Below are 13,842 nucleotides of genomic sequence, written 5' to 3'. Positions count from 1 at the left end.
GAGGCAGCCATTATGTGTTTGGGGGAAGCCATCTGAAGCTGGCAGGTGAGCCAATTCTATCACTGAGGAGAAAGTACTGCTAGTAAAGTCACCTTGTGACAAGTGTCTCCCCGCTGTGGGTTAACTTCCAGAAAGAAGGTTTGGAGAACACATAACAGTTCACAACAAGGAAATCAAGCAAAATAAATTGGGCATAATTTGACACTGTTAAAATAAGAAGTGTCACTGGTGCAGCTATGAAGTAGGAGTTATGAAGAGCTTCTCTGAGATTAACCATTTAGCTAGACAATAAAATAGCTTGCTGGTCAAGCCAAAGACATTACTCTTAATGCTTAAACTGATGGAGACTAGTGAATAAGTCTTTTTCATAAGTAGGGCTGCCAAAGAGTAGCAACTAGGTCTTAAGAGGCATTCATGTGTTCATGTAGTTATTATGCCGCAGCAGAGAGAAATAGAAATATCATTTAAAAAAACAGAGTACAATGAGTTTTAAAAGAAATTTTCAACAATTGTATAGAATTGACCAGAAAAAATATTGTGTGGAAACATAGCTTCTTTTCCAAATCCACTTGGCTCTTGTTAGACTGAACAGAAATAATTCCACATTATAGTTTTCTAATACCAAAACACTGTCATTCAATTTTCAAATGTTCTTCAGCACATTCCCAAATGGTTTAAACTATATGTAAGACATGTCCAGTGGAAAGAACATGAAGTCACATGAAATAGCTCAGACAGAAATATTGGCATAGATTATCCAAAAAAAAAAAAAAAATCGCAAAGTAATAACAGCGTCTTCAGTGCTTTCACAGTTGTACACCCCTCTCCCACTTACTAACAAAAGTAGGCCATACGTGCTTTCTTTATAGGTGCCCAGTGCTCTCACTTGGACTTTCACTTCAGCACTGCACAGCTACTTACGATGAAGTCCTGTTCCTCACTCCTTTCCCTTATTTATGCAATGCTAGTTGATTTTAAACTTCTATTAGAAAGAAAGCAAAAAAAAAAAAAAAAAAGAAAGAAAGCAATTTAATTAAATGAATTCACACTAACATATGAATCACTACCCTTATAACTTGTTTGCCCCTTAAAGCAGTGTTTCTCAAAGTCTCACTTCTGGATTGCTGCACCAAGCTAATGAAGGGGAGCAGAATTTGTCAACACAAAACATGGCTCTTTGGCAAAAGGATTATTTTAGGATGATTATTTTAAGAAAGCAGACACAGGAGAAGATCTGAAAACCAAGCAGAAGTTACCCTTTTGTACGAGACATTTACATTTATAAGGGAAATCTCCATTTGTAAGGGTGCCTCCCTCTCTATACCAGGAAGAAGAGGATGACCAAATTTCTAGAAACTCTTATCAATGAAAAAGGCACCGAAAAATCTGCATAATAATCACATTCTTGTTTACTGTGCTTTCTGGTAACCTTCGTAACCTGCCTTTTCTCCTCCAACATCTTTTGTCTTTAGCTGGAGAAAATATTTAAGATGGTGGCTTGAGCCATTTGGGGGAGTTACTCAGTTTCACTGGGTATCTCTCATGTATACAGGAAGTATATATGTTATTAAACTTCTGCTTGTTTTTCTCCTATTAATCTGTCTTTTATTACATGGATGTCTCAGCCAAGAACCTAGAAGGGTAGAGAGAAAATTATTTTTCTTCCCCCACAATACTTAACATTCTACTCCAGTAGAATACTAACATACTAAACATTCACATTTCTGGTCCCATTATTGAATCAGAAGTGCTGCATATTAAACAACTTCCCCTGTTGGTTGTTATGGAAATGATTTAGGGAATCATTGTTAAAGAAAACAATAATAACTCAAAACGCTGGCCTCTAGAATTGCAAACAGAGCAATTGGGAGAGATATTTCCTGAAGGATAACTTTTCAAATCATACAAGTCATTTTCTTGGGTGTGGCCTTGAGTCTGGCTGATTGGCCACATTATTAATAAACTACTGATGGTTTAAATCCTATAAAAATTGTGAAAGACCTTTGAAATCAGGGAAGAACAGAAAACCAAGAGATATATTTGTCCTAGCCATATACCTTGTTGGTTTGCAATGCTGATTTTCAAACATATATGGGTTAAATAAAACAACAGCCTTTGGCCCCATAATGATGCTATAAGATACAATGAAACTAACTCATTTTATTTTCTTTGACATGCAAGGAAAAAGTGAATAAGAGAAAAGAATGCAGTATAACCTCAATTGTTAAAATAAGAACTCTTAGATTATGATTTATCCAGCTAAGAATAAGTTTTCCCAGATATATCCTGTGCTTTCCTACCTCCATGCATTTGCCCCTTCTTTGCTGTCCCCTTCTCTACCTCAATATCCCACCTATCAATTTAGAATCCAAGTTGAATACCTCCTCCCTCTTTAACTCTCCAGCTTAGAATCATCCTACAAATTCTCATAGTAGTTGATCATTACTGTGAAGATATATAGTACTTTCTAACATATTAATATTATATATATATACATTATATATATACATATACATACATATACACACACACACATACATATATGAAGGGGAATAGGTTTTGCTTCCCCCAAATATGCCACATTGACATGAGGATTATTATAAGCTAAAGGAACAAAAACCCAGCAGATTCAGGAAAAACTCTTTACATCCCTGTTAACTGCCTAATTTACATTGGAAAGGGGGCCTACATCAGAAAGAGAGCTATTAACAGAGATACCTTTTTACCTAAGATATGTATCTTCATAACAGGGCAACCTTTGTTTTCTAAACATATTCTTTGCCTTCCTGTGAATGGCTTTCCTCTCCTTTGTATCCTCAGACCCCTAACCCTTTCCTTAGTTCAGGATATTATATGAGCTTCAATTATCTGGCTGCCTTTTGAGTCTTCAGATCTTTATGGGGCTCCCCTACATATGTAATAAAATTTGTTTTCTCCTGTTAATCTGTCTTATATCAGTTTGATTATTAGACCAGCCAAAGAACCTAGAAAGGAAGAAGGAAAAATTTTCCACCCTTACAGTTGGTGACCATGAAGAGACCTGCACTACCTGGACACTGTTTGCTCCAGGATTTCTGCAGCTGAGATATCCTGGGACCTCTGATAAAAGCCAACAGAAGGTAAAAATTCTTACCACGTCAGTCTCCCAGATCTCCTTTTCCTTTTCTAAACGTAGATTAGCAGAAGAAAACATTTGTGTGAACTAGTTTCTTGGGTATAGCAACTTTGGTAAAATTTTGATGTGAGTGAGTACTCTTGTTTTCTATTCTCCCCTTTTCTCCCAGAGATGGTCATTGTTTTCTTTTGTCTCTGTCATCTCATTCTATGTCCTGAGAGCTTTTAACCAGTTGAAACCAAGCAGGACATTGTGGGGCCCTCCCAGGTACAAAAGCCCCTCCATATTCCCTGATTCTCATTTATAGAAAAAGGTTTTAGTTTCCTAGGCCTTCCCTGAGTTCCAAAGAGCAGACTCAAGCAGTTACTAATTAGGGAAGTGAAGGAATGCAGAAACAAAGGAAAAAGCAGTCAAGCAAGGAGAGTAATGATAGTTTAAACAATAGTTCAGTCATAAAACAGAGTCCTAGTTCCTGCTCAAAGGATATACATAACAATCTGATGCATAAATTTGAGTTGTTCTGCATACACTAAGATCCTCACCGAGGTAGAGGATGATGACTACATGTTGACTGCAAGCATGGAGACACCAGACTGGTTGGAACCAGAAGGTTGATGATTAAGGCTTCTGAAACATCTCCCTGTTTACCTCACCACCAACCAGTCAGAAGAAAGTCCATGAGCTGCAATCTTTACCCCAAATGTTGCCTTTTAAAACCCTTCCCTGAAAGCCATTGGGGCGTTTGGGTCTTCTGCGCACAAGCTGCCCATTCTCCTTACTTTGCACCCTGCAAATAAATGCTCTACTTTCCTTCACCACAACACAGTGTCAGTAGATTGGCTTTGCTGCACGGCAGGCGAGCAGACCCAAGTTCAATTTGGTAACAGTGAGACTATTCTCTCTGGTATCCACCAACTGGAGGATGCATCTGGTGGACAGTTGACTAGGCTGTGGATCTGATAAGTAGTGTTTCCTTTGTTCAACTTTGCCAGCTTTCAGAGGAGTTTGTCATAAGGGGTCCCAGTCCATAGAGGGCCTTTGCTATCTCAATCTTTGAGGTGTCTCACATTCTCATGGAAAGCCAGAGACACCATTTTTACTATACCATTCTTACTGCTTGTGACGACAAACATCTTTGTTTTCTTAGGCTAACTCTGGGAGTAAATTTTCTGGATCTTGTGAGGACTGCATCTTTTGCACTCTCCTGTGGGATGCCTCTTGTGTCCATGGTCAATCATAAAAAGGCTTATTAGTTTGAGTCACTATTAAGATTAATATAAAATCCTACTCATTAATGGTCAGACAATGGATTCTTTGAATTGGCTATACTTAAAAAAATATTTAGAGAGCTCTCATTCTAAGCAATTGTCTTATTAGTGTAAACTTAGGAAAAAGATGTACAATGTGAGAGTTGCAAGTTAAGTTTTTTGGGGGCAAAATGAGGACTGAAGCCTGGGAGACAGCATTTCAGATAGCTCTGAGAAATTGCTCCAAAGAGGTAGGGGGGAAGGTCAGTATATATGTGATTTTGGTGAAGGGGGAGTACATGCAATCAAGCACATAACTTTTGCAGAAGTTTTCTGCTAGTCTCCTGAAGGTTACTTATAGTCATGAGGAGCAGATATCACCATGAAGGATTTTAGTGCTTTTCTAGATATGAGGAGTTACAAGAGTTGGGTCATAAAATAGACTCCTGAAAATATCTAACTATCTGAAGACCTGTTCTGCCAGTTTTTCCCAGAGCACAGAGTGCCTCATTTCTGCTCTCTACCCTGAACTCCTTTCGGGGGTGTTGAAAATCAGCAGCTGCAGCAGCACATGATTTAATCCTTATAGAGATAGATGGCAAATGCCAACGGCAAGTGCCAATTTATAGTTGACATTAGTACCTATGGAAAGACCAAGCTGAAAAGTGGATACAAAGGAATATAACAGCTAGCCTTGGGGACCCCCTTGATAAGATGAAAAAACAGAAATTGGACCTAGAACAACAATTAAGGTCTGCACCTTATGAAAATCCCACTTCTCCACCCTCTTATACACCCCTTTATCCCCAAATCCCTGTACCTGCCCCTCTTGAAGATATTTTGGATCTCTGGGTCCCTGGTCTAACCCCCTCCCCTCAAAATCCAGCCCCACTTCCCTCAGCAAATTTCTTTAGAGCTCCAAACTCTTCCAACTTCCCCAGGAAATCCCTTAAGCACCCAGCTGCCTGTTTTGACTTCCCACTCTTTATAAGGTTTACAGAGAGCACTCCAGCCTGATCTCTAGGTCCAGGGTATACTGGTTACTTATGTAAATACTAAAAGCCAGGAAATAAATTTATCAGAAGCAGCCAGGACAGGTGGTATGGTTTGCTTTGCTATTCCTTACAAGTCCTCCTACTTTCCAGAGCTCTGTAATTAGGCTTTGCCAGATTCAGACCTTCCTATGCAGTGTCCTTTGTAGATGTATCCTGGACCTCCACCACAAAGAATTCATGTGCCTTGGACAACAGCAGCTTTTCTAAATTATAATACTCCTTTATTTCCCCTTTAAGAAAAGCCTACTAAATTTACAGAGGAGTTAGAAAGATTAGTGGCCATTCACAATCCCACTCACAGGGAGCTAGATTGGCTGTTAAGGAATGTTCTTCTAACCCATGATTATACTGTAGTTATCAGACAATCCATGCACCCCCATGAGGAAAACCATCCTCAAAGAGAAAACAGATGCTAAAATTCCTCCCAGATCCTCCTATAAATGACCAGGAAAGTCTCAGTTGGAGGCTGATATTCAGAGGCTGAGAGGAGCAATAATACAGGATTTCCCCCCTAAGGTGAATTTGTCTAAGGTTGAACTGTGTACTCAGAAAGAAGGAGAGAATCCAAAGGCTTTTGTTGAACCCATTATAAAGACTTTTCAAAGGCATACTGCACTAAACCCTGAAGCTCCAGAGCATAGAAATCTTTTAATTTCCATCTTAGTAATAAATTTCCTTCCTGATCAAAAAAAAAAAAAAAAATTCAAAAGAGTATGTTCCAGTGGGCTAGTCAACCTCGAAGCATTATAATATAAGCAGTGACCCAATTCTTTAAAGATAGTTTGCAAGAATGCAGGAGGGGAAAAAATGAGTTAAAATCACAATTCTTAATGTGCAACTTGACTCTTTAAAGAAACAAAAGTATAACTCTGAAAGCAACTGAAAGTCCACTCAGACCCTTTCCTATTTGTCTTCAGACATATGCAGATATTGTTAAAAAAAAAGAAAAAAAGTCAGGACATTGGAAATACAATTGTCCCGTACTTTTAAAAAGCTTTTTTTCTTTTTTTAAAAAAATTAAATAGTAATTACTCTGGAACGCTGATAATAGGCAAATATGCCTTCAAAACTTGAATACTTTTTCTGTGTCTTTGTGATGTAGATTTTCCACCCCTATATTCTCTAAGACCTAAGAGCCATTCTTTAAAATGCAAACTTTAAGAAGAAATTTCTCATCAGAAGAAAAAACAAACTACTTAGAAACTGGGCTAATGAAAAATCTTAAATGTCTTCTCTACAAATATTAGTGAAAAGATTTAGCCATCCGAGCAGGTGAAATTAATTTATTCCAACTGCCAAAACAAAATTTAGATCCAACTGTCCTTTTATAAACTAGTGAATTTTGTATTATTTTATGTGACTCATGGATGAAATTTTAGAACAAAAGCTATATAGATCTCTGTATCTGTCTGTATGTTTGTGTCTGCCTATATATGTATGCTGTAGATGTGATATTTTTCTACCTCCAAATGGTACTGCCAAAATTAAATTGTAATGAGGTTTATTTAATTGGATTAAAATTAAGTGCCTATGAATTAAATTTTCCTAAAACTCAGAAATATACAAACTACTCCACATATTTTTGAAGTTCATGTGATCTGAGATAATCTTTGGTAAATAAAAGCTAGTTTAAGTTTGTTTGAATAGACATGTCTTTAGAGTTATCAACGTTGAATATAATGCAGATGTACAATTTTTATTCTACCTGGGTTTATTAGTCAAATAAATTCTGGACACATCTATTACAAAATTTGTCAAAAAGAAAAAAATAATAACTTAGAATGATGGCTGACACTGTCTAATTTCTCATGAAGTTTTTGTGAATAGTCTAAACATAATTATTGGGAGCAAGTAAGTTTGATAGATATATCTGAGATAAGAGTTTTTAGGTAAACTTTTCAACAATAATTATATTTTATGGATTGTGTACTTAAAATAGTTTGCCCAAATCTTTTTGGTAATTTAAAACCTTAGAGTTTTACTAAGTTTGGTTAAGTGATGGAAATTCATTGAGTATCTAGATCATTACACATAAGATAAAGTAATGAAACATTAATTACTCAACATAGGTTTATATACATTGTGTTTCTTATTATAGGGAAACTAAAGCTATTTGGGTTTGTTAGTAAACATGTCTTGTGCCACAATGAAACAGTGTACTATTTTTTAAAAGGACATATGTTTCTAGAAATTATAAAATATATTCATAAATTTGTCAGTCTAAAGAATACAGGTGTAACAGGCAGTTTATAATTGCCTACTTGTTAGTTTTCACTGGAAATTAAAGTTTCTAAGGGTAAAGGATTCTAATTAACATGCGTAATTAAAGCTACTAGAAATAATAAGCAAAACAACTCTGTATGCAAGGAAAGTAAAACTGTTTTGGGGTAAGGAAAGGTATGAGGTATGAAGATACAATTTTGTTTAGGGAAATGAGAGTAAATTTTTCTTAAAGTAAAAATGGTTGGGCTTCCCTGGTGGCCCAGTGGTTGAGAGTTCACCTGCTGATGCAGGGGACACGGGTTTGTGCCCCAGTCCGGGAAGATTCCCACATGTCGTGGAGCGGCTGGGCCCGTGTGCCTTGGCCACTAAGCCTGCGCGTCCGGAGCCTGAGCTCCGCAACGGGAGAGACCACAACAGTGAGAGGCCCGCGTACCACAAAAAAAAACCAAAAACCAAAACAAAACAAAACAAAAAATGGTTATTTCAGAATGGGAAAGAGAAATATAAAGGACAAAATGGTATAGAAAGTTGAGAAGCAAGAAAAAGAGAGAATTTTACCTTGTGCAGTCAAGTTGACAAAAAATTAAACTGTTATTATAAGGGTTTGAAAAATAACCTTTAATATCAATAGTTTACTTTTCTGAAACTAAAAATTGATTTCCTTTCATCTGCTAAAAGGACAAAGTTTCATTGGACTATTGATCTGCTCTTGATAAGATATTGTGAAAGGTTTTTTTCTTTACCTTTTAAGTAATCTGCCTAGAAAGCAAAAATTTTACGTCTTAAAATAATTTCCTGTGCTTCATGTTGTCTTAATTAGATATTTGACTACTTAAAAAAACTGAATATTCTCCATATTAAAAGAGCTAAGTTTTGCTCACAACCTTCTGTAGTTGCCTTTGAAATCTCTTATTGTCACCTTGGTTAAATAGATAACTAAGTATTGTTTTATAATAATCTGTGATCCTTATTTAGTCCTGTGTCTAAACATTTTGCTATTTATGACAAACTTCCAAAAACGAAATTCTAAATGAAGTATTTTCAACATCAAACTAACTTTGGGATTTTTTCAGAAAGTTCTTGGAACATCTCAAAAGAGTGTTTTCTCTCCTATTAGAAAAGAAAGAAAAGAAAGAAAGAAAGAAAGAAAGAAAGAGAGGAAGGAAGAAAGGAAGGAAGGAAGGAAGGAAGGAAGAAAGAAAGAAAGAGAAAAAAGAAATGCTAAGCTAATTAGGCTTATTTTATACATTAAACTACATGGGAAACATTGTCAAATAAGGAGTAATACTAAGCATTCTTTATGTTGTATTCATATAGGTTTATAGACATTCCAGAAATTGTATGAAATTCCTAGAAATCAGATGTCCTGGTATAATGTAATCACTTGCAATTCTAGTTATCTTAAAATGTTGTCTGTGTCATAGAAAGAACCAAATTTCCCTGTCAATTGCATTAATACAAACTCTCATCAGATCTTTAACCATGGCCATTTTTAAGCCTTTTGTCATTTACAGTTATTGTTTGATGCTTTTGCAAATGTGCTTCATCTTCTAGGATATGGAAAGGACTCTGACAAGCTCAGGTTTCTGTTACCTTTAAGATTATAAAACTAAACTAGGAAAGAACTAGAACAAATGGAAAGACTGGATTCAAGCAGAATAAGAAATAATAACATGGGACTGAATGAACTGATGAGGATGATTATAATTTTTATAACTTTTTGGATAAAACTGATGGTTCTTTAATATTTTGTTTTTTGAGATTTAAGAAAATGTTGGTTTTTTTTTTTTTTTTTTTTTTGGTACACGGGCCTCTCACTGCTGTGGCCTCTCCCGTTGCGGAGCACAGGCTCCAGACGCGCAGGCTCAGCGGCCATGGCTCATGGGCCCAGCCGCTCCGCGACATGTGGGATCCTCCCAGACCAGGACACAAACCCATGTCCCCTGCATCGGCAGGCGGACTCTCAACCACTGCGCCACCAGGGAAGCCCAAGAAAATGTTTTTTATCTCTCTTAAGTTAACTATGACCTAGAGCAATTTGGTAAAGTGTAATTTTGTGAACAAAATAAAACAATTATTTTTTCTCCCTACCTAATCCCTCTTGAATTTGAAAACTCTGAATATTCTTATTTTTCATGGCAATATATTTGTTTGCATACGTTCAATAAGAATCTGTTCTCCTTATAATAGGACACAATTGGAAACATTGGTTATATTATCAAGGCCTTCACTGGAATGTCATATTTGAGAATGATGTGCATAAAATCAGATATGGCAGACAGCTTTAAGGAAATAAGGTTGACTTTATGGAGCCAATAAAGCCCCTTGGTAAAACATCCTGGTACCTTGCGTACAGGGCTCTAAACAGCCTAACCAAGTAAGAAAGGTCACTCACTTCCTGCTGGTGCAGGAAACTCAGGATATTTGGGGGACCTCAAGAAGAAAGGAATTCACCCAAATCTGTATATATTGCAGGCAAAATCTGATATCAAGTTTTCGGCTTGGCTTCTTGGCCTCCAGAGGCTTTTCAAAGTTTAATCTGAGATTTCTTACAAAAAGTTCCAGCAAAGCAGATTTAAAAGAGCCTATATGGTCAAATCACTATTCTTGCTGCACTTAGGGAAATAATCAGGCCAGGTTTATTGAAATTAGACTTATTTTTGCAAACAAATTAGTCTTACTTCGGCTTTCTTTGGTAGAATTAAGGGTGACTTTAGAGAGAAAAACTATGTCTCAGTAGCAACTATAATACACACTCGTGGATATCAGGTTTTATTTCTTTTAATTGTCTTTGAGGTTTTCTTTTCTACCTCTAAGCTCAGCTGGATACTGAATTCTTCTAATTTCCTCAAATATCTGTGTAATAATCTCCAAACTAACATTTCCAATTTTCTCCCACTCTTGATTTGGAATCACTAAGAAAAAAACTGCCATTTTCCCTGTAGCCCTGAAAAGCTGAATATAGACATCTTGATATAAACCTCAGAGAAATCACTGTAATAGCTATGTTTAGACAATCTTTGTGCTGCTGCTGTGTGGGCCACTCAGAAAGTTTACATGAACACCTAATGACATCATCAGAGACATTCAAACTGCCAAAGGTGCTTTGATCCCTACATCTGAAAATCTCTTCTCTCAACTGGTTGCCTCCTGGACCCAGACTGGGTTTATCATCTGCTCCAATCATACCCTTTGTTTTTCATTAGTTTCCATAGAAATGCCTCTTATTAAATACATTATTGCTTGCTTATACAATAAAGGCCTAATTTTGAGGCCCACCTGCATCACTGCCTCCTGAAATGAGACACAACTGTTTAATTGAATTGACCTATTCTGAGGCTGGCTCAATGATATACAGAGCAATCTAACAACTTAGCTTCCAGATTATTAAATTTCTTATTTGAAGTTTCAAAGACAGGACTGAAAGGGAGCAAGTTTTGCCACCTCAAACTATGTCACTTTGGCATGAAGATTATTTTGAGCTAAAGGCAATCAAAAACCCAAGTAGACTCAGGAAAAGCTCTTTACCTCCCCCTCAGCTACCTAAATTTACATTAGAAATAAGATCTTTACCAGGTAGAAATCTATTATCAGATATAACTTTTTACCTAAGAAACTTGTCTGCATAACAGGGCAACCTTTATTTTCTAAACATACCTTTTCTCTTCCTGTGAATGGCTTTCCTCCCCTTCATGTCCTCATACCATTACCCCTTTCCTTAGCTCAGAATATTATATAAGCTTTAATTACCTGGCTGCCTTGAGTCTTCATATGTTTATGGGGTCCCTGTATGCATGTAATTTTGTTTGTTTTTCTCCTGTTAATCTGTCTTGTATCAGTTTGATTATTAGACCACGCAACAACCTAGAAGGGAAGAAGGGAAAATTTTCCACTCCTACAGTTGGCGATCATGAAGTGACCTAGCCAACTGGACATTGCTTCATATGTATATTAAAGAGCTCCCATATGTACATAATTAAATTTGTTTTTCTCCTATTTATTTGTCTTATATCAGTTTAATTATTAGGCCAGCCAAAGAACCTAGGAAGGACTAAGGGAAGTTTTCACACATATATATTATCTTCCACCCTTGAACATAAGCTGCGTAGTGCAGTATGCTTGCTATGCTTAAGGAAGGAAGAATGGGAGGAGGGAGGGAGGGAAGAGCAGCCTCATCTGTCACAGACATAGGAAAGAATTTTACAACTTTACTAGTGCGACCTTTCCTTTTAGATAGGCCACCCATTAAGTGAGGAAGGTGGGCTTCTGTGAACTTCCTCCCTTCTCATATTTTAGGAAATCACCTACATGGCCTGTATTCACCCTTTCTCTGAATTCAATAACTTACCCTATGTTGTGTGTTTCTTATTGCAAACCATATCTTTCTAATTTCATACCCATATATACAACTGCACATTTCTACCAAGATAACAAGAAACTGGGAACTCTGTCAATAAACATTTATTGAGCACATACTATGTGTTCTTCTGTGTGTCAGGGATACAGCAGTAAATATACCAAACTGGGCTGCTGTCATTATGGCACTTATGTAAATATATGATAAAATTCACATAGTAATCAATGTGATGAAAAATGAATAGAGCTTTCTAGGGGAAGAAGGATTTGCTAAGTTTGCTAGAGAAGACTTCTCCAAGAAGGTGAATTTTAAGCTGAGACTTGAGTGGCAGAAGCCAGCTCTGTGAGCTCTAGGAGGAAGGACATTTCAGGCAGGGAGCAACAACTGCAAAGGTCTTAAGATGTGGCATCCATGTTCAACGAACAGCAGGAAGACCAGTGTAGCTTAAACAGATAAATGAAGACAGATAGAGAGATATGCAGCAAGATCGTGGGAAGGCTTAGAAGCCATGCTCAGAACTTTAGATTTTATTCTATAATAAGAAGCCACTGGAAGTTTTTAACCAGGGAGTAACATAATCTGGCTTGTTATTCAAAAGAAGCAGTCTGCCTGCTGCCTGAGTAGGGTAAGATGAAAAACAGGGAGACTATTTTTGAGTCTATTGCAATGATCCAGAGAAGAAATGACTTGGGCAGAGCAGTAGCAGAAAATGGTCAGATTCAGGATATAATTTGAAGGTAAAACCAATGGAATTTCCTGAGAGTTTTTGTAAAAGGTGCAAAAGGGATATCTATGAACTGTGTAAAGTGTGGTGCCATTTTGTGAGACATGGAAAACTAGAGGAAGAACAAATTGGTGGGCAGATGGTTAAAAGCAGTTTTATTTTAAACATGTAAAATGTGGTGTTAAATATTCAGGTGCAATATTAGGTAGGCAGTTAGATGTGAATCCAGAATTTAGGAGAAAGGTCAGAGCTGAAGAATAAATGTAGTGATCACATGAATATAAATGGAATTGACAGTCACGTAACTAGAGATGACTTAGAAAGTGAGAATACCTAGAAAAGAGAAAAGGGCCAAGGAAGGAGGTAGGGAGTAATCCTTATCAGTCCCACACACAACCCACTCCTTCTGTATTTCCAGTTAATCCTTTAAGATTCAATTTAAATGGGAGCTTTTCTATCGAGGTTTCCTTACTCTGCCTGCTCCCATAGCATCCTACACATGCCATTGCAATAGCACCAAATGACACAATGTTGGGTTTTCTTAACATGCCATAAACTTGAAGATTCTGAGGTTGGGACTGCACTAATTATCATTACATCCTCAATATTTTCTGTGGTTGCTGAAATATAGAACACGGTCATTAACTTGGTTGACCAAAAAGAAGGAATGAACATTTACTACTCCATTAGTTAGAAAAATATAGTACTATTTAAAGATTCACTAGTGTAAGGTAGAATTGGTTATCATTTTTATTTCAGCTTTTTCTAGGACAAACAAAGAGTTTTTCATATTGTGAACCTGGAAATTAGTAACATTCCAGAGAGGTACATATAATTTTTTAAAATAGAGCACAAATCCCCAGAGGAAGAATTAAAAATAAATCTGCTACAAAGAAGTCCTATCAGAAATCCAAAACAAATTTGGTTAAAATTTTTGGCAAGAATCCTAAGCATATTGAATAGTTGAAATTATAGACAATGAGAGCAAAAATCTGTAAGACCACTTCTTGAAACACTTTAAAAAATTGAAAATAATCTGATCTATATTTTCTCTCCTTTCATGTCTAGCTCTTATTTCTCTGATGTCAAAATAGTCTGCTCTATGTTGAACTATTGTGGAA

This window comes from Phocoena phocoena, chromosome 2, assembly GCF_963924675.1.
Source record: "Phocoena phocoena chromosome 2, mPhoPho1.1, whole genome shotgun sequence".
NCBI classification, from domain to species: domain Eukaryota; kingdom Metazoa; phylum Chordata; class Mammalia; order Artiodactyla; family Phocoenidae; genus Phocoena; species Phocoena phocoena.
The sequence above is the reverse complement of the archived record's forward strand: the minus strand, read 5'-3'. Positions refer to the sequence as shown.